At 44.5% G+C, this 19,840-nt stretch overlaps 17 non-coding genes across 17 annotated transcripts; all 17 read right to left on the bottom strand.

Annotated features, from left to right (window-relative positions):
* Window positions 1-307: 307 nt before the first annotated feature.
* On the bottom strand, window positions 308-426 carry LOC125735419 (5S ribosomal RNA). Its single transcript, XR_007394715.1, has one exon. It is a non-coding gene; the product is annotated as a 5S ribosomal RNA (ribosomal RNA).
* Window positions 427-1,505: 1,079 nt separating this feature from the next.
* LOC125735385 (5S ribosomal RNA) lies at window positions 1,506-1,624 on the bottom strand. Its single transcript, XR_007394681.1, has one exon. It is a non-coding gene; the product is annotated as a 5S ribosomal RNA (ribosomal RNA).
* A 1,079-nt stretch (window positions 1,625-2,703) lies between these two features.
* LOC125733667 (5S ribosomal RNA) lies at window positions 2,704-2,822 on the bottom strand. The gene has a single exon (XR_007393004.1). It is a non-coding gene; the product is annotated as a 5S ribosomal RNA (ribosomal RNA).
* Window positions 2,823-3,902: 1,080 nt separating this feature from the next.
* LOC125729370 (5S ribosomal RNA) lies at window positions 3,903-4,021 on the bottom strand. Its single transcript, XR_007389819.1, has one exon. It is a non-coding gene; the product is annotated as a 5S ribosomal RNA (ribosomal RNA).
* Window positions 4,022-5,099: 1,078 nt separating this feature from the next.
* LOC125734801 (5S ribosomal RNA) lies at window positions 5,100-5,218 on the bottom strand. Its single transcript, XR_007394104.1, has one exon. It is a non-coding gene; the product is annotated as a 5S ribosomal RNA (ribosomal RNA).
* Window positions 5,219-6,294: 1,076 nt separating this feature from the next.
* Window positions 6,295-6,413, bottom strand: LOC125730176 (5S ribosomal RNA). Its single transcript, XR_007390549.1, has one exon. It is a non-coding gene; the product is annotated as a 5S ribosomal RNA (ribosomal RNA).
* A 1,084-nt stretch (window positions 6,414-7,497) lies between these two features.
* LOC125732926 (5S ribosomal RNA) lies at window positions 7,498-7,616 on the bottom strand. Its single transcript, XR_007392289.1, has one exon. It is a non-coding gene; the product is annotated as a 5S ribosomal RNA (ribosomal RNA).
* A 1,081-nt stretch (window positions 7,617-8,697) lies between these two features.
* LOC125733964 (5S ribosomal RNA) lies at window positions 8,698-8,816 on the bottom strand. The gene has a single exon (XR_007393295.1). It is a non-coding gene; the product is annotated as a 5S ribosomal RNA (ribosomal RNA).
* A 1,080-nt stretch (window positions 8,817-9,896) lies between these two features.
* Window positions 9,897-10,015, bottom strand: LOC125736220 (5S ribosomal RNA). The gene has a single exon (XR_007395504.1). It is a non-coding gene; the product is annotated as a 5S ribosomal RNA (ribosomal RNA).
* Window positions 10,016-11,096: 1,081 nt separating this feature from the next.
* LOC125735384 (5S ribosomal RNA) lies at window positions 11,097-11,215 on the bottom strand. The gene has a single exon (XR_007394680.1). It is a non-coding gene; the product is annotated as a 5S ribosomal RNA (ribosomal RNA).
* A 1,079-nt stretch (window positions 11,216-12,294) lies between these two features.
* LOC125733666 (5S ribosomal RNA) lies at window positions 12,295-12,413 on the bottom strand. The gene has a single exon (XR_007393003.1). It is a non-coding gene; the product is annotated as a 5S ribosomal RNA (ribosomal RNA).
* Window positions 12,414-13,493: 1,080 nt separating this feature from the next.
* LOC125729358 (5S ribosomal RNA) lies at window positions 13,494-13,612 on the bottom strand. The gene has a single exon (XR_007389808.1). It is a non-coding gene; the product is annotated as a 5S ribosomal RNA (ribosomal RNA).
* Window positions 13,613-14,690: 1,078 nt separating this feature from the next.
* LOC125734800 (5S ribosomal RNA) lies at window positions 14,691-14,809 on the bottom strand. Its single transcript, XR_007394103.1, has one exon. It is a non-coding gene; the product is annotated as a 5S ribosomal RNA (ribosomal RNA).
* Window positions 14,810-15,885: 1,076 nt separating this feature from the next.
* Window positions 15,886-16,004, bottom strand: LOC125730154 (5S ribosomal RNA). Its single transcript, XR_007390527.1, has one exon. It is a non-coding gene; the product is annotated as a 5S ribosomal RNA (ribosomal RNA).
* Window positions 16,005-17,088: 1,084 nt separating this feature from the next.
* Window positions 17,089-17,207, bottom strand: LOC125732925 (5S ribosomal RNA). The gene has a single exon (XR_007392288.1). It is a non-coding gene; the product is annotated as a 5S ribosomal RNA (ribosomal RNA).
* Window positions 17,208-18,288: 1,081 nt separating this feature from the next.
* On the bottom strand, window positions 18,289-18,407 carry LOC125733963 (5S ribosomal RNA). The gene has a single exon (XR_007393294.1). It is a non-coding gene; the product is annotated as a 5S ribosomal RNA (ribosomal RNA).
* A 1,081-nt stretch (window positions 18,408-19,488) lies between these two features.
* Window positions 19,489-19,607, bottom strand: LOC125736219 (5S ribosomal RNA). The gene has a single exon (XR_007395503.1). It is a non-coding gene; the product is annotated as a 5S ribosomal RNA (ribosomal RNA).
* Between the last annotated feature and the right edge of the window lie 233 nt (window positions 19,608-19,840).

Here is a 19,840-nt window from a genome sequence, read left to right as displayed (position 1 = left end):
CAGCACCTAGAATTACCAGGAAGTATTTAGAGTGACTGTGATGGGCTGGCCCCCCATCCTGGGTTGTTCCCTGCCTCGTGCCCATTGATTCCGGGATAGGCTCCGGACCCCCCACGACCCAATAGGATAAGCGGTTTGGAAAATGGATGGATGGATGGATATTTAGAGTAAAACGGTGTGTAAAAGCTGCCTTTATGAAAGAGAGAAAAATATATATATATATATAAAATAGTAAAATGGAAGGGGAGTGATAGATTTAAATTAATCGTGAAGTGGAGCGCCCCCTGTATAAAGTAAAAGTGAGAAAAGCTTACATCACCTGGTATTCCCAGGAGGTCTCCCATCAAAGTACTAACCAGACCCTACCCTGCTTGGCTTCCGAGATCGGATGAGATCGGGCGTGTTCAGGGAGGTATGGCCATAAGCGAGAGACGTGACCAAAAACAGCCCTTTTGCATTACACGCGTCTATACATGCCAGTTAGTCCCATTGGATCCTACTCCTGGTTTTTTTTTTTTTTATCTGACTCACACTGCAGCACCACCATCCAATCGGCAGCGCCGGACCCACACCAAACATTCACCAAACTACTCAGCCGGCAGCCTACCACAATTATTCCATTCTTTCCGCATCCGCACACTTCCTTCTTTTTAACTCCTTTTCACTACCGCACAGGTTAATCGCCGCACGTCCCCCGCCGGCAAACATTACTCCTTTGCCTACTGCATGCAGGCTTCTCTTAACGACCCTCTGTTATCAACTCCGCTAACAGCCACAAAATCTCCGCCGCACGAAGCCCACTGGTAGCTGCTGAATCACATGCTTCCCCAAAACGTCACGCTGTCAGAACACTGGGAGCTACACACACCAACAAGTCCATAATGCAGGCTGCAGCCAGAACAATTTTCTACATTCAAACATCGACGGCCTCTTCTCTCTAAAAATTCACCAGACCGCTTCTACCACCAGCAAAGAAGTTTCCATCCCTAATTCCTCTGTGATTCCCACTAACCTAAACATTAAGCTGGCATTGAAGGGTGTGAATTACCCCGGCCAATCTGTTCTTTTAAATACAGCTTTTAGCAAGTTTTGAAAGGAGAAGAGCAGAACTTGCTATGCCAATAATATCGAGTCTTCTGTGGCGAAGTGGTTTTTGCATAGAAAACAAAGCGGTGAGTTGAAGAGGAATAATATCAGTACTTTGTTTAAAACTGTGTGTAAAAAGCTGTCTCTTTATCATTAACAATAAGTTGTAAAACGTGAATGGGGAGTGACAGTCTTCAAGTTTGTGAGAAGATCGCGCCCTGGTGGAATAAAGGCACGAAGAGCTTACAGCACCTAGAATTACCAGGAAGTATTTAGAGTAAAACGGTTTCTAAAAGCTGCCTTTATGAATGAGAGAAAAATATATATATATATATATAAAATAGTAAAATGGAAGGGGAGTGATAGATTTAAATTAATCGTGAAGTGGAGCGCCCCCTGTATAAAGTAAAAGTGAGAAAAGCTTACAGCACCTGGTATTTCCAGGTGGTCTCCCATCCAAGTACTAACCAGAACCTACCCTGCTTAGCTTCCGAGATCAGACGAGATCGGGCGTGTTCAGGGTGGTATGGCCGTAAGCTAAAGATGCTACCAAAAACAGCCCTTTTGCATTACACGCGTCTATACATGCCAGTTAGTCCCATTGGATCCTACTCCTGGTTTTTTTTTTTTTTATCTGACTCACACTGCAGCACCACCATCCAATCGGCAGCGCCGGACCCACACCAAACATTCACCAAACTACTCAGCCGGCAGCCTACCACAATTATTCCATTCTTTCCGCATCCGCACACTTCCTTCTTTTTAACTCCTTTTCACTACCGCACAGGTTAATCGCCGCACGTCCCCCGCCGGCAAACATTACTCCTTTGCCTACTGCATGCAGGCTTCTCTTAACGACCCTCTGTTATCAACTCCGCTAACAGCCACAAAATCTCCGCCGCACGAAGCCCACTGGTAGCTGCTGAATCACATGCTTCCCCAAAACGTCACGCTGTCAGAACACTGGGAGCTACACACACCAACAAGTCCATAATGCAGGCTGCAGCCAGAACAATTTTCTACATTCAAACATCGACGGCCTCTTCTCTCTAAAAATTCACCAGACCGCTTCTACCACCAGCAAAGAAGTTTCCATCCCTAATTCCTCTGTGATTCCCACTAACCTAAACATTAAGCTGGCATTGAAGGGTGTGAATTACCCCGGCCAATCTGTTCTTTTAAATACAGCTTTTAGCAAGTTTTGAAAGGAGAAGAGCAGAACTTGCTATGCCAATAATATCGAGTCTTCTGTGGCGAAGTGGTTTTTGCATAGAAAACAAAGCGGTGAGTTGAAGAGGAATAATATCAGTACTTTGTTTAAAACTGTGTGTAAAAAGCTGTCTCTTTATCATTAACAATAAGTTGTAAAACGTGAATGGGGAGTGACAGTCTTCAAGTTTGTGAGAAGATCGCGCCCTGGTGGAATAAAGGCACGAAGAGCTTACAGCACCTAGAATTACCAGGAAGTATTTAGAGTAAAACGGTTTCTAAAAGCTGCCTTTATGAATGAGAGAAAAATATATATATATATATATAAAATAGTAAAATGGAAGGGGAGTGATAGATTTAAATTAATCGTGAAGTGGAGCGCCCCCTGTATAAAGTAAAAGTGAGAAAAGCTTACAGCACCTGGTATTCCCAGGTGGTCTCCCATCCAAGTACTAACCAGAACCTACCCTGCTTAGCTTCCGAGATCAGACGAGATCGGGCGTGTTCAGGGTGGTATGGCCGTAAGCTAAAGATGCTACCAAAAACAGCCCTTTTGCATTACACGCGTCTATACATGCCAGTTAGTCCCATTGGATCCTACTCCTGTTTTTTTTTTTTTTTTTATCTGACTCACACTGCAGCACCACCATCCAATCGGCAGCGCCGGACCCACACCAAACATTCACCAAACTACTCAGCCGGCAGCCTACCACAATTATTCCATTCTTTCCGCATCCGCACACTTCCTTCTTTTTAACTCCTTTTCACTACCGCACAGGTTAATCGCCGCACGTCCCCCGCCGGCAAACATTACTCCTTTGCCTACTGCATGTAGGCTTCTCTTAACGACCCTCTGTTATCAACTCCGCGAACAGCCACAAAATCTCCGCCGCACGAAGCCCACTGGTAGCTGCTGAATCACATGCTTCCCCAAAACGTCGCGCTGTCAGAACACTGGGAGCTACACACACCAACAAGTCCATACTGCAGGCTGCAGCCAGAACAATTTTCTACATTCAAACATCGACGGCCTCTTCTCTCTAAAAATTCACCAGACCGCTTCTACCACCAGCAAAGAAGTTTCCATCCCTAATTCCTCTGTGATTCCCACTAACCTAAACATTAAGCTGGCATTGAAGGGTGTGAATTACCCCGGCCAATCTGTTCTTTTAAATACAGCTTTTAGCAAGTTTTGAAAGGAGAAGAGCAGAACTTGCTATGCCAATAATATCGAGTCTTCTGTGGCGAAGTGGTTTTTGCATAGAAAACAAAGCGGTCAGTTGAAGAGGAATAATATCAGTACTTTGTTTAAAACTGTGTGTAAAAAGCTGGCTCTTTATCATTAACAATAAGTTGTAAAACGTGAATGGGGAGTGACAGTCTTCAAGTTTGTGAGAAGATCGCGCCCTGGTGGAATAAAGGCACGAACAGCTTACAGCACCTAGAATTACCAGGAAGTATTTAGAGTAAAACGGTTTCTAAAAGCTGCCTTTATGAATGAGAGAAAAAAAATATATATATATATAAAATAGTAAAATGGAAGGGGAGTGATGGATTTAAATTAATTGTGAAGTGGAGCGCCCCCTGTATAAAGTAAAAGTGAGAAAAGCTTACAGCACCTGGTATTCCCAGGATGTGTCCCATCCAAGTACTAACCAGACCCTACCCTGCTTGGCTTCTGAGATCGGATGAGATCGGGTGTGTTCAGGGTGGTATGGCCATAAGCGAGAGACGCGACCAAAAACAGCCCTTTTGCATTACACGCGTCTATACATGCCAGTTAGTCCCATTGGATCCTACTCCTGGTTTTTTTTTTTTTTTTATCTGACTCACACTGCAGCACCACCATCCAATCGGCAGCGCCGGACCCACACCAAACATTCACCAAACTACTCAGCCGGCAGCCTACCACAATTATTCCATTCTATCCGCATCCGCACACTTCCTTCTTTTTAACTCCTTTTCACTACCGCACAGGTTAATCGCCGCACGTCCCCCGCCGGCAAACATTACTCCTTTGCCTACTGCATGCAGGCTTCTCTTAACGACCCTCTGTTATCAACTCCGCTAACAGCCACAAAATCTCCGCCGCACGAAGCCCACTGGTAGCTGCTGAATCACATGCTTCCCCAAAACGTCGCGCTGTCAGAACACTGGGAGCTACACACACCAACAAGTCCATACTGCAGGCTGCAGCCAGAACAATTTTCTACATTCAAACATCGACGGCCTCTTCTCTCTAAAAATTCACCAGACCGCTTCTACCACCAGCAAAGAAGTTTCCATCCCTAATTCCTCTGTGATTCCCACTAACCTAAACATTAAGCTGGCATTGAAGGGTGTGAATTACCCCGGCCAATCGGTGCTTTTAAATACAGCTTTTAGCAAGTTTTGAAAGGAGAAGAGCAGAACTTGCTATGCCAATAATATCGAGTCTTCTGTGGCGAAGTGGTTTTTGCATAGAAAACAAAGCGGTCAGTTGAAGAGGAATAATATCAGTACTTTGTTTAAAACTGTGTGTAAAAAGCTGTCTCTTTATCATTAACAATAAGTTGTAAAACGTGAATGGGGAGTGACAGTCTTCAAGTTTGTGAGAAGATCGCGCCCTGGTGGAATAAAGGCACGAAGAGCTTACAGCACCTAGAATTACCAGGCAGTATTTAGAGTAAAACGGTGTGTAAAAGCTGCCTTTATGAAAGAGAGAAAATAAAAATATATATATAAAATAGTAAAATGGAAGGGGAGTGATAGATTTAAATTAATCGTGAAGTGGAGCGCCCCCTGTATAAAGTAAAAGTGAGAAAAGCTTACAGCACCTGGTATTCCCAGGTGGTCTCCCATCCAAGTACTAACCAGACCCTACCCTGCTTAGCTTCCAAGATCAGACGAGATCGGGCGTGTTCAGGGTGGTACGGCCGTAAGCGCGAGATGCAACCAAAAACAGCCCTTTTGCATTACACGCGTCTATACATGCCAGTTAGTCCCATTGGATCCTACTCCTGGTTTTTTTTTTTTTTTTTATCTGACTCACACTGCAGCACCACCATCCAATCGGCAACGCCGCACCCACACCAAACATTCACCAAACTACTCAGCCGGCAGCCTACCACAATTATTCCATTCTTTCCGCATCCGCACACTTCCTTCTCTTTAACTCCTTTTCACTACCGCACAGGTTAATCGCCGCACGTCCCCCGCCAGCAAACATTACTCCTTTGCCTACTGCATGCAGGCTTCTCTTAACGACCCTCTGTTATCAACTCCGCTAACAGCCACAAAATCTCCGCCGCACGAAGCCCACTGGTAGCTGCTGAATCACATGCTTCCCCAAAACGTTGCGCTGTCAGACCACTGGCACCTACACACACCAACAAGTCCATACTGCAGGCTGCAGCCAGAACAATTTTCTACATTCAAACATCGACGGCCTCTTCTCTCTAAAAATTCACCAGACCGCTTCTAACACCAGCAAAGAAGTTTCCATCCCTAATTCCTCTGTGATTCCCACTAACCTAAACATTAAGTTGGCATTGAAGGGTGTGAATTACCCCGGCCAATCTGTTCTTTTAAATACAGCTTTTAGCAAGTTTTGAAAGGAGAAGAGCAGAACTTGCTATGCCAATAATATCGAGTCTTCTGTGGCGAAGTGGTTTTTGCATAGAAAACAAAGCGGTCAGTTGAAGAGGAATAATATCAGTACTTTGTTTAAACTGTGTGTAAAAAGCTGTCTCTTTATCATTAACAATAAGTTGTAAAACGTGAATGGGGAGTGACAGTCTTCAAGTTTGTGAGAAGATCGCGCCCTGGTGGAATAAAGGCACAAACAGCTTACAGCACCTAGAATTACCAGGAAGTATTTAGAGTAAAACGGTTTCTAAAAGCTGGCTTTATGAAAGAGAGAAAAAATATATATATATAAAATAGTAAAATGGAAGGGGAGTGCTAGATTTAAATTAATCGTGAAGTGGAGCGCCCCCTGTATAAAGTAAAAGTGAGAAAAGCTTACAGCACCTGGTATTCCCAGGAGGTCTCCCATTCAAGTACTAACCAGACCCTACCCTGATTGGCTTCCGAGATCGGATGAGATCGGGCGTGTTCAGGCTGGCATGGCCATAAGCGAGAGACGCTACCAAAAACAGCCCTTTTGCATTACACGCCTCTATACATGCCAGTTGGTCCCATTGGATCCTACTAATGTTTTTTTTTTTTTTTATCTGACTCACACTGCAGCCCCACCATCCAATCGGCAGCGCCGGACCCACACCAAACATTCACCAAACTACTCAGCCGGCAGCCTACCACAATTATTCCATTCTTTCCGCATCCGCACACTTCCTTCTCTTTAAGTCCTTTTCACTACCTCACAGGTTAATCGCCGCACGTCCCCCGCCGGCAAATATTACTCATTTGCCTACCGCATGCAGGCTTCTCTAAACGACCCTCTGTTATCAACTCCGCTAACAGCCACAAAATCTCCGCCGCACGAAGCCCACTGGTAGCTGCTGAATCACATGCTTCCCCAAAACGTCGCGCTGTCAGAACACTGGGAGCTACACACACCAACAAGTCCATACTGCAGGCTGCAGCCAGAACAATTTTCTACATTCAAACATCGACGGCCTCTTCTCTCTAAAAATTCACCAGACCGCTTCTACCACCAGCAAAGAAGTTTCCATCCCTAATTCCTCTGTGATTCCCACTAACCTAAACATTAAGCTGGCATTGAAGGGTGTGAATTACCCCGGCCAATCTGTTCTTTTAAATACAGCTTTTAGCAAGTTTTGAAAGGAGAAGAGCAGAACTTGCTATGCCAATAATATCGAGTCTTCTGTGGCGAAGTGGTTTTTGCATAGAAAACAAAGCGGTCAGTTGAAGAGGAATAATATCAGTACTTTGTTTAAAACTGTGTGTAAAAAGCTGTCTCTTTATCATTAACAATAAGTTGTAAAACGTGAATGGGGAGTGACAGTCTTCAAGTTTGTGAGAAGATCGCTCCCTGGTGGAATAAAGGCACGAACAGCTTACAGCACCTAGAATTACCAGGAAGTATTTAGAGTAAAACGGTTTCTAAAAGCTGCCTTTATGAATGAGAGAAAAAAAAAAAAAATATATATATATATAAAATAGTAAAATGGAAGGGGAGTGATAGATTTAAATTAATCGTGAAGTGGAGCGCCCCCTGTATGAAGTAAAAGTGAGAAAAGCTTACAGCACCTGGTATTCCCAGGTGGTCTCCCATCCAAGTACTAACCAGACCCTATCCTGCTTAGCTTCCGAGATCAGACGGGATCGGGCGTGTTCAGGGTGGTATGGCCGTAAGCGAGAGATGCTACCAAAAACAGCCCTTTTGCATTACACGCGTCTATACATGCCAGTTAGTCCCATTGGATCCTACTCCTGTTTTTTTTTTTTTTTATCTGACTCACACTGCAGCCCCACCATACAATCGGCAGCGCCGGACCCACACCAAACATTCACCAAACTACTCAGCCGGCAGCCTACCACAATTATTCCATTCTTTCCGCATCCGCACACTTCCTTCTCTTTAAGTCCTTTTCACTACCGCACAGGTTAATCGCCGCACGTCCCCCGCCGGCAAACATTACTCCTTTGCCTACTGCATGCAGGCTTCTCTTAACGACCCTCTGTTATCAACTCCGCTAACAGCCACAAAATCTCCGCCGCACGAAGCCCACTGGTAGCTGCTGAATCACATGCTTCCCCAAAACGTCGCGCTGTCAGAACACTGGGAGCTACACACACCAACAAGTCCATACTGCAGGCTGCAGCCAGATCAATTTTCTACATTCAAACATCGACGGCCTCTTCTCTCTAAAAATTCACCAGACCGCTTCTACCACCAGCAAAGAAGTTTCCATCCCTAATTCCTCTGTGATTCCCACTAACCTAAACATTAAGCTGGCATTGAATGGTGTGAATTACCCCGGCCAATCTGTTCTTTTAAATACAGCTTTTAGCAAGTTTTGAAAGGAGAAGAGCAGAACTTGCTATGCCAATAATATCGAGTCTTCTGTGGCAAAGTGGTTTTTGCATAGAAAACAAAGCGGTCAGTTGAAGAGGAATAATATCAGTACTTTGTTTAAAACTGTGTGTAAAAAGCTGTCTCTTTATCATTAACAATAAGTTGTAAAACGTGAATGGGGAGTGACAGTCTTCAAGTTTGTGAGAAGATCGCGCCCTGGTGGAATAAAGGCACGAACAGCTTACAGCACCTAGAATTACCAGGAAGTATTTAGAGTAAAACGGTTTCTAAAAGCTGCCTTTATGAATGAGAGAAAAAAAAAAATATATATATATATAAAATAGTAAAATGGAAGGGGAGTGATAGATTTAAATTAATCGTGAAGTGGAGCGCCCCCTGTATGAAGTAAAAGTGAGAAAGGCTTACAGCACCTGGTATTCCCAGGAGGTCTCCCATCCAAGTACTAACCAGACCCTACACTGCTTGGCTTCCGAGATCAGATGAGATCGGGCGTGTTCAGGGTGGTATGGCCGTAAGCGAGAGATGCTACCAAAAACAGCCCTTTTGCATTACACGCGTCTATACATGCCAGTTAGTCCCATTGGATCCTACTCCTGGTTTTTTTTTTTTTTTTATCTGACTCACACTGCAGCCCCACCATCCAATCGGCAGCGCCGGACCCACACCAAACATTCACCAAACTACTCAGCCGGCAGCCTACCACAATTATTCCATTCTTTCCGCATCCGCACACTTCCTTCTTTTTAACTCCTTTTCACTACCGCACAGGTTTATCGCCGCATGTCCCCCGCCGGCAAACATTACTCCTTTGCCTACTGCATGCAGGCTTCTCTTAACGACCCTCTGTTATCAACTCCGCTAACAGCCACAAAATCTCCGCCGCACGAAGCCCACTGGTAGCTGCTGAATCACATGCTTCCCCAAAACGTCGCGCTGTCAGAACCCTGGGAGCTACACACACCAACAAGTCCATACTGCAGGCTGCAGCCAGAACAATTTTCTACATTCAAACATCGACGGCCTCTTCTCTCTAAAAATTCACCAGACCGCTTCTACCACCAGCAAAGAAGTTTCCATCCCTAATTCCTCTGTGATTCCCACTAACCTAAACATCAAGCTGGCATTAAAGGGTGTGAATTACCCCGGCCAATCTGTTCTTTTAAATACAGTTTTTAGCAAGTTTTGAAAGGAGAAGAGCAGAACTTGCTATGCCAATAATATCGAGTCTTCTGTGGCGAAGTGGTTTTTGCATAGAAAACAAAGCGGTCAGTTGAAGAGGAATAATATCAGTACTTTGTTTAAAACTGTGTGTAAAAAGCTGTCTCTTTATCATTAACAATAAGTTGTAAAACGTGAATGGGGAGTGACAGTCTTCAAGTTTGTGAGAAGATCGCGCCCTGGTGGAATAAAGGCACGAACAGCTTACAGCACCTAGAATTACCAGGAAGTATTTAGAGTAAAACGGTTTCTAAAAGCTGCCTTTATGAATGAGAGAAAAAAAAAATATATATATATAAAATAGTAAAATGGAAGGGGAGTGATAGATTTAAATTAATCGTGAAGTGGAGCGCCCCCTGTATAAAGTAAAAGTGAGAAAGGCTTACAGCACCTGGTATTCCCAGGAGGTCTCCCATCCAAGTACTAACCAGACCCTACGCTGCTTGGCTTCCGAGAACAGACGAGATCGGGCGTGTTCAGGGTGGTATGGCCGTAAGCGAGAGATGCTACCAAAAACAGCCCTTTTGCATTACACGCGTCTATACATGCCAGTTAGTCCCATTGGATCCTACTCCTGGTTTTTTTTTTTTTTTTATCTGACTCACACTGCAGCCCCACCATCCAATCGGCAGCGCCGGACCCACACCAAACATTCACCAAACTACTCAGCCGGCAGCCTACCACAATTATTCCATTCTTTCCGCATCCGCACACTTCCTTCTTTTTAACTCCTTTTCACTACCGCACAGGTTAATCGCCGCACGTCCCCCACCGGCAAACATTACTCCTTTGCCTACTGCATGTAGGCTTCTCTTAACGACCCTCTGTTATCAACTCCGCTAACAGCCACAAAATCTCCGCCGCACGAAGCCCACTGGTAGCTGCTGAATCACATGCTTCCCCAAAACGTCACGCTGTCAGAACACTGGGAGCTACACACACCAACAAGTCCATAATGCAGGCTGCAGCCAGAACAATTTTCTACATTCAAACATCGACGGCCTCTTCTCTCTAAAAATTCACCAGACCGCTTCTACCACCAGCAAAGAAGTTTCCATCCCTAATTCCTCTGTGATTCCCACTAACCTAAACATTAAGCTGGCATTGAAGGGTGTGAATTACCCCGGCCAATCTGTTCTTTTAAATACAGCTTTTAGCAAGTTTTGAAAGGAGAAGAGCAGAACTTGCTATGCCAATAATATCGAGTCTTCTGTGGCGAAGTGGTTTTTGCATAGAAAACAAAGCGGTGAGTTGAAGAGGAATAATATCAGTACTTTGTTTAAAACTGTGTGTAAAAAGCTGTCTCTTTATCATTAACAATAAGTTGTAAAACGTGAATGGGGAGTGACAGTCTTCAAGTTTGTGAGAAGATCGCGCCCTGGTGGAATAAAGGCACGAAGAGCTTACAGCACCTAGAATTACCAGGAAGTATTTAGAGTAAAACGGTTTCTAAAAGCTGCCTTTATGAATGAGAGAAAAATATATATATATATATATAAAATAGTAAAATGGAAGGGGAGTGATAGATTTAAATTAATCGTGAAGTGGAGCGCCCCCTGTATAAAGTAAAAGTGAGAAAAGCTTACAGCACCTGGTATTTCCAGGTGGTCTCCCATCCAAGTACTAACCAGAACCTACCCTGCTTAGCTTCCGAGATCAGACGAGATCGGGCGTGTTCAGGGTGGTATGGCCGTAAGCTAAAGATGCTACCAAAAACAGCCCTTTTGCATTACACGCGTCTATACATGCCAGTTAGTCCCATTGGATCCTACTCCTGGTTTTTTTTTTTTTTATCTGACTCACACTGCAGCACCACCATCCAATCGGCAGCGCCGGACCCACACCAAACATTCACCAAACTACTCAGCCGGCAGCCTACCACAATTATTCCATTCTTTCCGCATCCGCACACTTCCTTCTTTTTAACTCCTTTTCACTACCGCACAGGTTAATCGCCGCACGTCCCCCGCCGGCAAACATTACTCCTTTGCCTACTGCATGCAGGCTTCTCTTAACGACCCTCTGTTATCAACTCCGCTAACAGCCACAAAATCTCCGCCGCACGAAGCCCACTGGTAGCTGCTGAATCACATGCTTCCCCAAAACGTCACGCTGTCAGAACACTGGGAGCTACACACACCAACAAGTCCATAATGCAGGCTGCAGCCAGAACAATTTTCTACATTCAAACATCGACGGCCTCTTCTCTCTAAAAATTCACCAGACCGCTTCTACCACCAGCAAAGAAGTTTCCATCCCTAATTCCTCTGTGATTCCCACTAACCTAAACATTAAGCTGGCATTGAAGGGTGTGAATTACCCCGGCCAATCTGTTCTTTTAAATACAGCTTTTAGCAAGTTTTGAAAGGAGAAGAGCAGAACTTGCTATGCCAATAATATCGAGTCTTCTGTGGCGAAGTGGTTTTTGCATAGAAAACAAAGCGGTGAGTTGAAGAGGAATAATATCAGTACTTTGTTTAAAACTGTGTGTAAAAAGCTGTCTCTTTATCATTAACAATAAGTTGTAAAACGTGAATGGGGAGTGACAGTCTTCAAGTTTGTGAGAAGATCGCGCCCTGGTGGAATAAAGGCACGAAGAGCTTACAGCACCTAGAATTACCAGGAAGTATTTAGAGTAAAACGGTTTCTAAAAGCTGCCTTTATGAATGAGAGAAAAATATATATATATATATATAAAATAGTAAAATGGAAGGGGAGTGATAGATTTAAATTAATCGTGAAGTGGAGCGCCCCCTGTATAAAGTAAAAGTGAGAAAAGCTTACAGCACCTGGTATTCCCAGGTGGTCTCCCATCCAAGTACTAACCAGAACCTACCCTGCTTAGCTTCCGAGATCAGACGAGATCGGGCGTGTTCAGGGTGGTATGGCCGTAAGCTAAAGATGCTACCAAAAACAGCCCTTTTGCATTACACGCGTCTATACATGCCAGTTAGTCCCATTGGATCCTACTCCTGTTTTTTTTTTTTTTTTTATCTGACTCACACTGCAGCACCACCATCCAATCGGCAGCGCCGGACCCACACCAAACATTCACCAAACTACTCAGCCGGCAGCCTACCACAATTATTCCATTCTTTCCGCATCCGCACACTTCCTTCTTTTTAACTCCTTTTCACTACCGCACAGGTTAATCGCCGCACGTCCCCCGCCGGCAAACATTACTCCTTTGCCTACTGCATGTAGGCTTCTCTTAACGACCCTCTGTTATCAACTCCGCGAACAGCCACAAAATCTCCGCCGCACGAAGCCCACTGGTAGCTGCTGAATCACATGCTTCCCCAAAACGTCGCGCTGTCAGAACACTGGGAGCTACACACACCAACAAGTCCATACTGCAGGCTGCAGCCAGAACAATTTTCTACATTCAAACATCGACGGCCTCTTCTCTCTAAAAATTCACCAGACCGCTTCTACCACCAGCAAAGAAGTTTCCATCCCTAATTCCTCTGTGATTCCCACTAACCTAAACATTAAGCTGGCATTGAAGGGTGTGAATTACCCCGGCCAATCTGTTCTTTTAAATACAGCTTTTAGCAAGTTTTGAAAGGAGAAGAGCAGAACTTGCTATGCCAATAATATCGAGTCTTCTGTGGCGAAGTGGTTTTTGCATAGAAAACAAAGCGGTCAGTTGAAGAGGAATAATATCAGTACTTTGTTTAAAACTGTGTGTAAAAAGCTGGCTCTTTATCATTAACAATAAGTTGTAAAACGTGAATGGGGAGTGACAGTCTTCAAGTTTGTGAGAAGATCGCGCCCTGGTGGAATAAAGGCACGAACAGCTTACAGCACCTAGAATTACCAGGAAGTATTTAGAGTAAAACGGTTTCTAAAAGCTGCCTTTATGAATGAGAGAAAAAAAATATATATATATATAAAATAGTAAAATGGAAGGGGAGTGATGGATTTAAATTAATTGTGAAGTGGAGCGCCCCCTGTATAAAGTAAAAGTGAGAAAAGCTTACAGCACCTGGTATTCCCAGGATGTGTCCCATCCAAGTACTAACCAGACCCTACCCTGCTTGGCTTCTGAGATCGGATGAGATCGGGTGTGTTCAGGGTGGTATGGCCATAAGCGAGAGACGCGACCAAAAACAGCCCTTTTGCATTACACGCGTCTATACATGCCAGTTAGTCCCATTGGATCCTACTCCTGGTTTTTTTTTTTTTTTTATCTGACTCACACTGCAGCACCACCATCCAATCGGCAGCGCCGGACCCACACCAAACATTCACCAAACTACTCAGCCGGCAGCCTACCACAATTATTCCATTCTATCCGCATCCGCACACTTCCTTCTTTTTAACTCCTTTTCACTACCGCACAGGTTAATCGCCGCACGTCCCCCGCCGGCAAACATTACTCCTTTGCCTACTGCATGCAGGCTTCTCTTAACGACCCTCTGTTATCAACTCCGCTAACAGCCACAAAATCTCCGCCGCACGAAGCCCACTGGTAGCTGCTGAATCACATGCTTCCCCAAAACGTCGCGCTGTCAGAACACTGGGAGCTACACACACCAACAAGTCCATACTGCAGGCTGCAGCCAGAACAATTTTCTACATTCAAACATCGACGGCCTCTTCTCTCTAAAAATTCACCAGACCGCTTCTACCACCAGCAAAGAAGTTTCCATCCCTAATTCCTCTGTGATTCCCACTAACCTAAACATTAAGCTGGCATTGAAGGGTGTGAATTACCCCGGCCAATCGGTGCTTTTAAATACAGCTTTTAGCAAGTTTTGAAAGGAGAAGAGCAGAACTTGCTATGCCAATAATATCGAGTCTTCTGTGGCGAAGTGGTTTTTGCATAGAAAACAAAGCGGTCAGTTGAAGAGGAATAATATCAGTACTTTGTTTAAAACTGTGTGTAAAAAGCTGTCTCTTTATCATTAACAATAAGTTGTAAAACGTGAATGGGGAGTGACAGTCTTCAAGTTTGTGAGAAGATCGCGCCCTGGTGGAATAAAGGCACGAAGAGCTTACAGCACCTAGAATTACCAGGCAGTATTTAGAGTAAAACGGTGTGTAAAAGCTGCCTTTATGAAAGAGAGAAAATAAAAATATATATATAAAATAGTAAAATGGAAGGGGAGTGATAGATTTAAATTAATCGTGAAGTGGAGCGCCCCCTGTATAAAGTAAAAGTGAGAAAAGCTTACAGCACCTGGTATTCCCAGGTGGTCTCCCATCCAAGTACTAACCAGACCCTACCCTGCTTAGCTTCCAAGATCAGACGAGATCGGGCGTGTTCAGGGTGGTACGGCCGTAAGCGCGAGATGCAACCAAAAACAGCCCTTTTGCATTACACGCGTCTATACATGCCAGTTAGTCCCATTGGATCCTACTCCTGGTTTTTTTTTTTTTTTTTATCTGACTCACACTGCAGCACCACCATCCAATCGGCAACGCCGCACCCACACCAAACATTCACCAAACTACTCAGCCGGCAGCCTACCACAATTATTCCATTCTTTCCGCATCCGCACACTTCCTTCTCTTTAACTCCTTTTCACTACCGCACAGGTTAATCGCCGCACGTCCCCCGCCAGCAAACATTACTCCTTTGCCTACTGCATGCAGGCTTCTCTTAACGACCCTCTGTTATCAACTCCGCTAACAGCCACAAAATCTCCGCCGCACGAAGCCCACTGGTAGCTGCTGAATCACATGCTTCCCCAAAACGTTGCGCTGTCAGACCACTGGCACCTACACACACCAACAAGTCCATACTGCAGGCTGCAGCCAGAACAATTTTCTACATTCAAACATCGACGGCCTCTTCTCTCTAAAAATTCACCAGACCGCTTCTAACACCAGCAAAGAAGTTTCCATCCCTAATTCCTCTGTGATTCCCACTAACCTAAACATTAAGTTGGCATTGAAGGGTGTGAATTACCCCGGCCAATCTGTTCTTTTAAATACAGCTTTTAGCAAGTTTTGAAAGGAGAAGAGCAGAACTTGCTATGCCAATAATATCGAGTCTTCTGTGGCGAAGTGGTTTTTGCATAGAAAACAAAGCGGTCAGTTGAAGAGGAATAATATCAGTACTTTGTTTAAACTGTGTGTAAAAAGCTGTCTCTTTATCATTAACAATAAGTTGTAAAACGTGAATGGGGAGTGACAGTCTTCAAGTTTGTGAGAAGATCGCGCCCTGGTGGAATAAAGGCACAAACAGCTTACAGCACCTAGAATTACCAGGAAGTATTTAGAGTAAAACGGTTTCTAAAAGCTGGCTTTATGAAAGAGAGAAAAAATATATATATATAAAATAGTAAAATGGAAGGGGAGTGCTAGATTTAAATTAATCGTGAAGTGGAGCGCCCCCTGTATAAAGTAAAAGTGAGAAAAGCTTACAGCACCTGGTATTCCCAGGAGGTCTCCCATTCAAGTACTAACCAGACCCTACCCTGATTGGCTTCCGAGATCGGATGAGATCGGGCGTGTTCAGGCTGGCATGGCCATAAGCGAGAGACGCTACCAAAAACAGCCCTTTTGCATTACACGCCTCTATACATGCCAGTTGGTCCCATTGGATCCTACTAATGTTTTTTTTTTTTTTTATCTGACTCACACTGCAGCCCCACCATCCAATCGGCAGCGCCGGACCCACACCAAACATTCACCAAACTACTCAGCCGGCAGCCTACCACAATTATTCCATTCTTTCCGCATCCGCACACTTCCTTCTCTTTAAGTCCTTTTCACTACCTCACAGGTTAATCGCCGCACGTCCCCCGCCGGCAAATATTACTCATTTGCCTACCGCATGCAGGCTTCTCTAAACGACCCTCTGTTATCAACTCCGCTAACAGCCACAAAATCTCCGCCGCACGAAGCCCACTGGTAGCTGCTGAATCACATGCTTCCCCAAAACGTCGCGCTGTCAGAACACTGGGAGCTACACACACCAACAAGTCCATACTGCAGGCTGCAGCCAGAACAATTTTCTACATTCAAACATCGACGGCCTCTTCTCTCTAAAAATTCACCAGACCGCTTCTACCACCAGCAAAGAAGTTTCCATCCCTAATTCCTCTGTGATTCCCACTAACCTAAACATTAAGCTGGCATTGAAGGGTGTGAATTACCCCGGCCAATCTGTTCTTTTAAATACAGCTTTTAGCAAGTTTTGAAAGGAGAAGAGCAGAACTTGCTATGCCAATAATATCGAGTCTTCTGTGGCGAAGTGGTTTTTGCATAGAAAACAAAGCGGTCAGTTGAAGAGGAATAATATCAGTACTTTGTTTAAAACTGTGTGTAAAAAGCTGTCTCTTTATCATTAACAATAAGTTGTAAAACGTGAATGGGGAGTGACAGTCTTCAAGTTTGTGAGAAGATCGCTCCCTGGTGGAATAAAGGCACGAACAGCTTACAGCACCTAGAATTACCAGGAAGTATTTAGAGTAAAACGGTTTCTAAAAGCTGCCTTTATGAATGAGAGAAAAAAAAAAAAAATATATATATATATAAAATAGTAAAATGGAAGGGGAGTGATAGATTTAAATTAATCGTGAAGTGGAGCGCCCCCTGTATGAAGTAAAAGTGAGAAAAGCTTACAGCACCTGGTATTCCCAGGTGGTCTCCCATCCAAGTACTAACCAGACCCTATCCTGCTTAGCTTCCGAGATCAGACGGGATCGGGCGTGTTCAGGGTGGTATGGCCGTAAGCGAGAGATGCTACCAAAAACAGCCCTTTTGCATTACACGCGTCTATACATGCCAGTTAGTCCCATTGGATCCTACTCCTGTTTTTTTTTTTTTTTATCTGACTCACACTGCAGCCCCACCATACAATCGGCAGCGCCGGACCCACACCAAACATTCACCAAACTACTCAGCCGGCAGCCTACCACAATTATTCCATTCTTTCCGCATCCGCACACTTCCTTCTCTTTAAGTCCTTTTCACTACCGCACAGGTTAATCGCCGCACGTCCCCCGCCGGCAAACATTACTCCTTTGCCTACTGCATGCAGGCTTCTCTTAACGACCCTCTGTTATCAACTCCGCTAACAGCCACAAAATCTCCGCCGCACGAAGCCCACTGGTAGCTGCTGAATCACATGCTTCCCCAAAACGTCGCGCTGTCAGAACACTGGGAGCTACACACACCAACAAGTCCATACTGCAGGCTGCAGCCAGATCAATTTTCTACATTCAAACATCGACGGCCTCTTCTCTCTAAAAATTCACCAGACCGCTTCTACCACCAGCAAAGAAGTTTCCATCCCTAATTCCTCTGTGATTCCCACTAACCTAAACATTAAGCTGGCATTGAATGGTGTGAATTACCCCGGCCAATCTGTTCTTTTAAATACAGCTTTTAGCAAGTTTTGAAAGGAGAAGAGCAGAACTTGCTATGCCAATAATATCGAGTCTTCTGTGGCAAAGTGGTTTTTGCATAGAAAACAAAGCGGTCAGTTGAAGAGGAATAATATCAGTACTTTGTTTAAAACTGTGTGTAAAAAGCTGTCTCTTTATCATTAACAATAAGTTGTAAAACGTGAATGGGGAGTGACAGTCTTCAAGTTTGTGAGAAGATCGCGCCCTGGTGGAATAAAGGCACGAACAGCTTACAGCACCTAGAATTACCAGGAAGTATTTAGAGTAAAACGGTTTCTAAAAGCTGCCTTTATGAATGAGAGAAAAAAAAAAATATATATATATATAAAATAGTAAAATGGAAGGGGAGTGATAGATTTAAATTAATCGTGAAGTGGAGCGCCCCCTGTATGAAGTAAAAGTGAGAAAGGCTTACAGCACCTGGTATTCCCAGGAGGTCTCCCATCCAAGTACTAACCAGACCCTACACTGCTTGGCTTCCGAGATCAGATGAGATCGGGCGTGTTCAGGGTGGTATGGCCGTAAGCGAGAGATGCTACCAAAAACAGCCCTTTTGCATTACACGCGTCTATACATGCCAGTTAGTCCCATTGGATCCTACTCCTGGTTTTTTTTTTTTTTTTTATCTGACTCACACTGCAGCCCCACCATCCAATCGGCAGCGCCGGACCCACACCAAACATTCACCAAACTACTCAGCCGGCAGCCTACCACAATTATTCCATTCTTTCCGCATCCGCACACTTCCTTCTTTTTAACTCCTTTTCACTACCGCACAGGTTTATCGCCGCATGTCCCCCGCCGGCAAACATTACTCCTTTGCCTACTGCATGCAGGCTTCTCTTAACGACCCTCTGTTATCAACTCCGCTAACAGCCACAAAATCTCCGCCGCACGAAGCCCACTGGTAGCTGCTGAATCACATGCTTCCCCAAAACGTCGCGCTGTCAGAACCCTGGGAGCTACACACACCAACAAGTCCATACTGCAGGCTGCAGCCAGAACAATTTTCTACATTCAAACATCGACGGCCTCTTCTCTCTAAAAATTCACCAGACCGCTTCTACCACCAGCAAAGAAGTTTCCATCCCTAATTCCTCTGTGATTCCCACTAACCTAAACATCAAGCTGGCATTAAAGGGTGTGAATTACCCCGGCCAATCTGTTCTTTTAAATACAGTTTTTAGCAAGTTTTGAAAGGAGAAGAGCAGAACTTGCTATGCCAATAATATCGAGTCTTCTGTGGCGAAGTGGTTTTTGCATAGAAAACAAAGCGGTCAGTTGAAGAGGAATAATATCAGTACTTTGTTTAAAACTGTGTGTAAAAAGCTGTCTCTTTATCATTAACAATAAGTTGTAAAACGTGAATGGGGAGTGACAGTCTTCAAGTTTGTGAGAAGATCGCGCCCTGGTGGAATAAAGGCACGAACAGCTTACAGCACCTAGAATTACCAGGAAGTATTTAGAGTAAAACGGTTTCTAAAAGCTGCCTTTATGAATGAGAGAAAAAAAAAAAATATATATATAAAATAGTAAAATGGAAGGGGAGTGATAGATTTAAATTAATCGTGAAGTGGAGCGCCCCCTGTATAAAGTAAAAGTGAGAAAGGCTTACAGCACCTGGTATTCCCAGGAGGTCTCCCATCCAAGTACTAACCAGACCCTACGCTGCTTGGCTTCCGAGAACAGACGAGATCGGGCGTGTTCAGGGTGGTATGGCCGTAAGCGAGAGATGCTACCAAAAACAGCCCTTTTGCATTACACGCGTCTATACATGCCAGTTAGTCCCATTGGATCCTACTCCTGGTTTTTTTTTTTTTTTTATCTGACTCACACTGCAGCCCCACCATCCAATCGGCAGCGCCGGACCCACACCAAACATTCACCAAACTACTCAGCCGGCAGCCTACCACAATTATTCCATTCTTTCCGCATCCGCACACTTCCTTCTTTTTAACTC

Source organism: Brienomyrus brachyistius, chromosome 2 (genome assembly GCF_023856365.1).
Source record: "Brienomyrus brachyistius isolate T26 chromosome 2, BBRACH_0.4, whole genome shotgun sequence".
In the NCBI taxonomy this organism is placed as follows: Eukaryota; Metazoa; Chordata; class Actinopteri; order Osteoglossiformes; family Mormyridae; genus Brienomyrus; species Brienomyrus brachyistius.
Note: the sequence above shows the minus strand (reverse complement) of the source record. Positions and strands in the feature narration are given on the sequence as shown.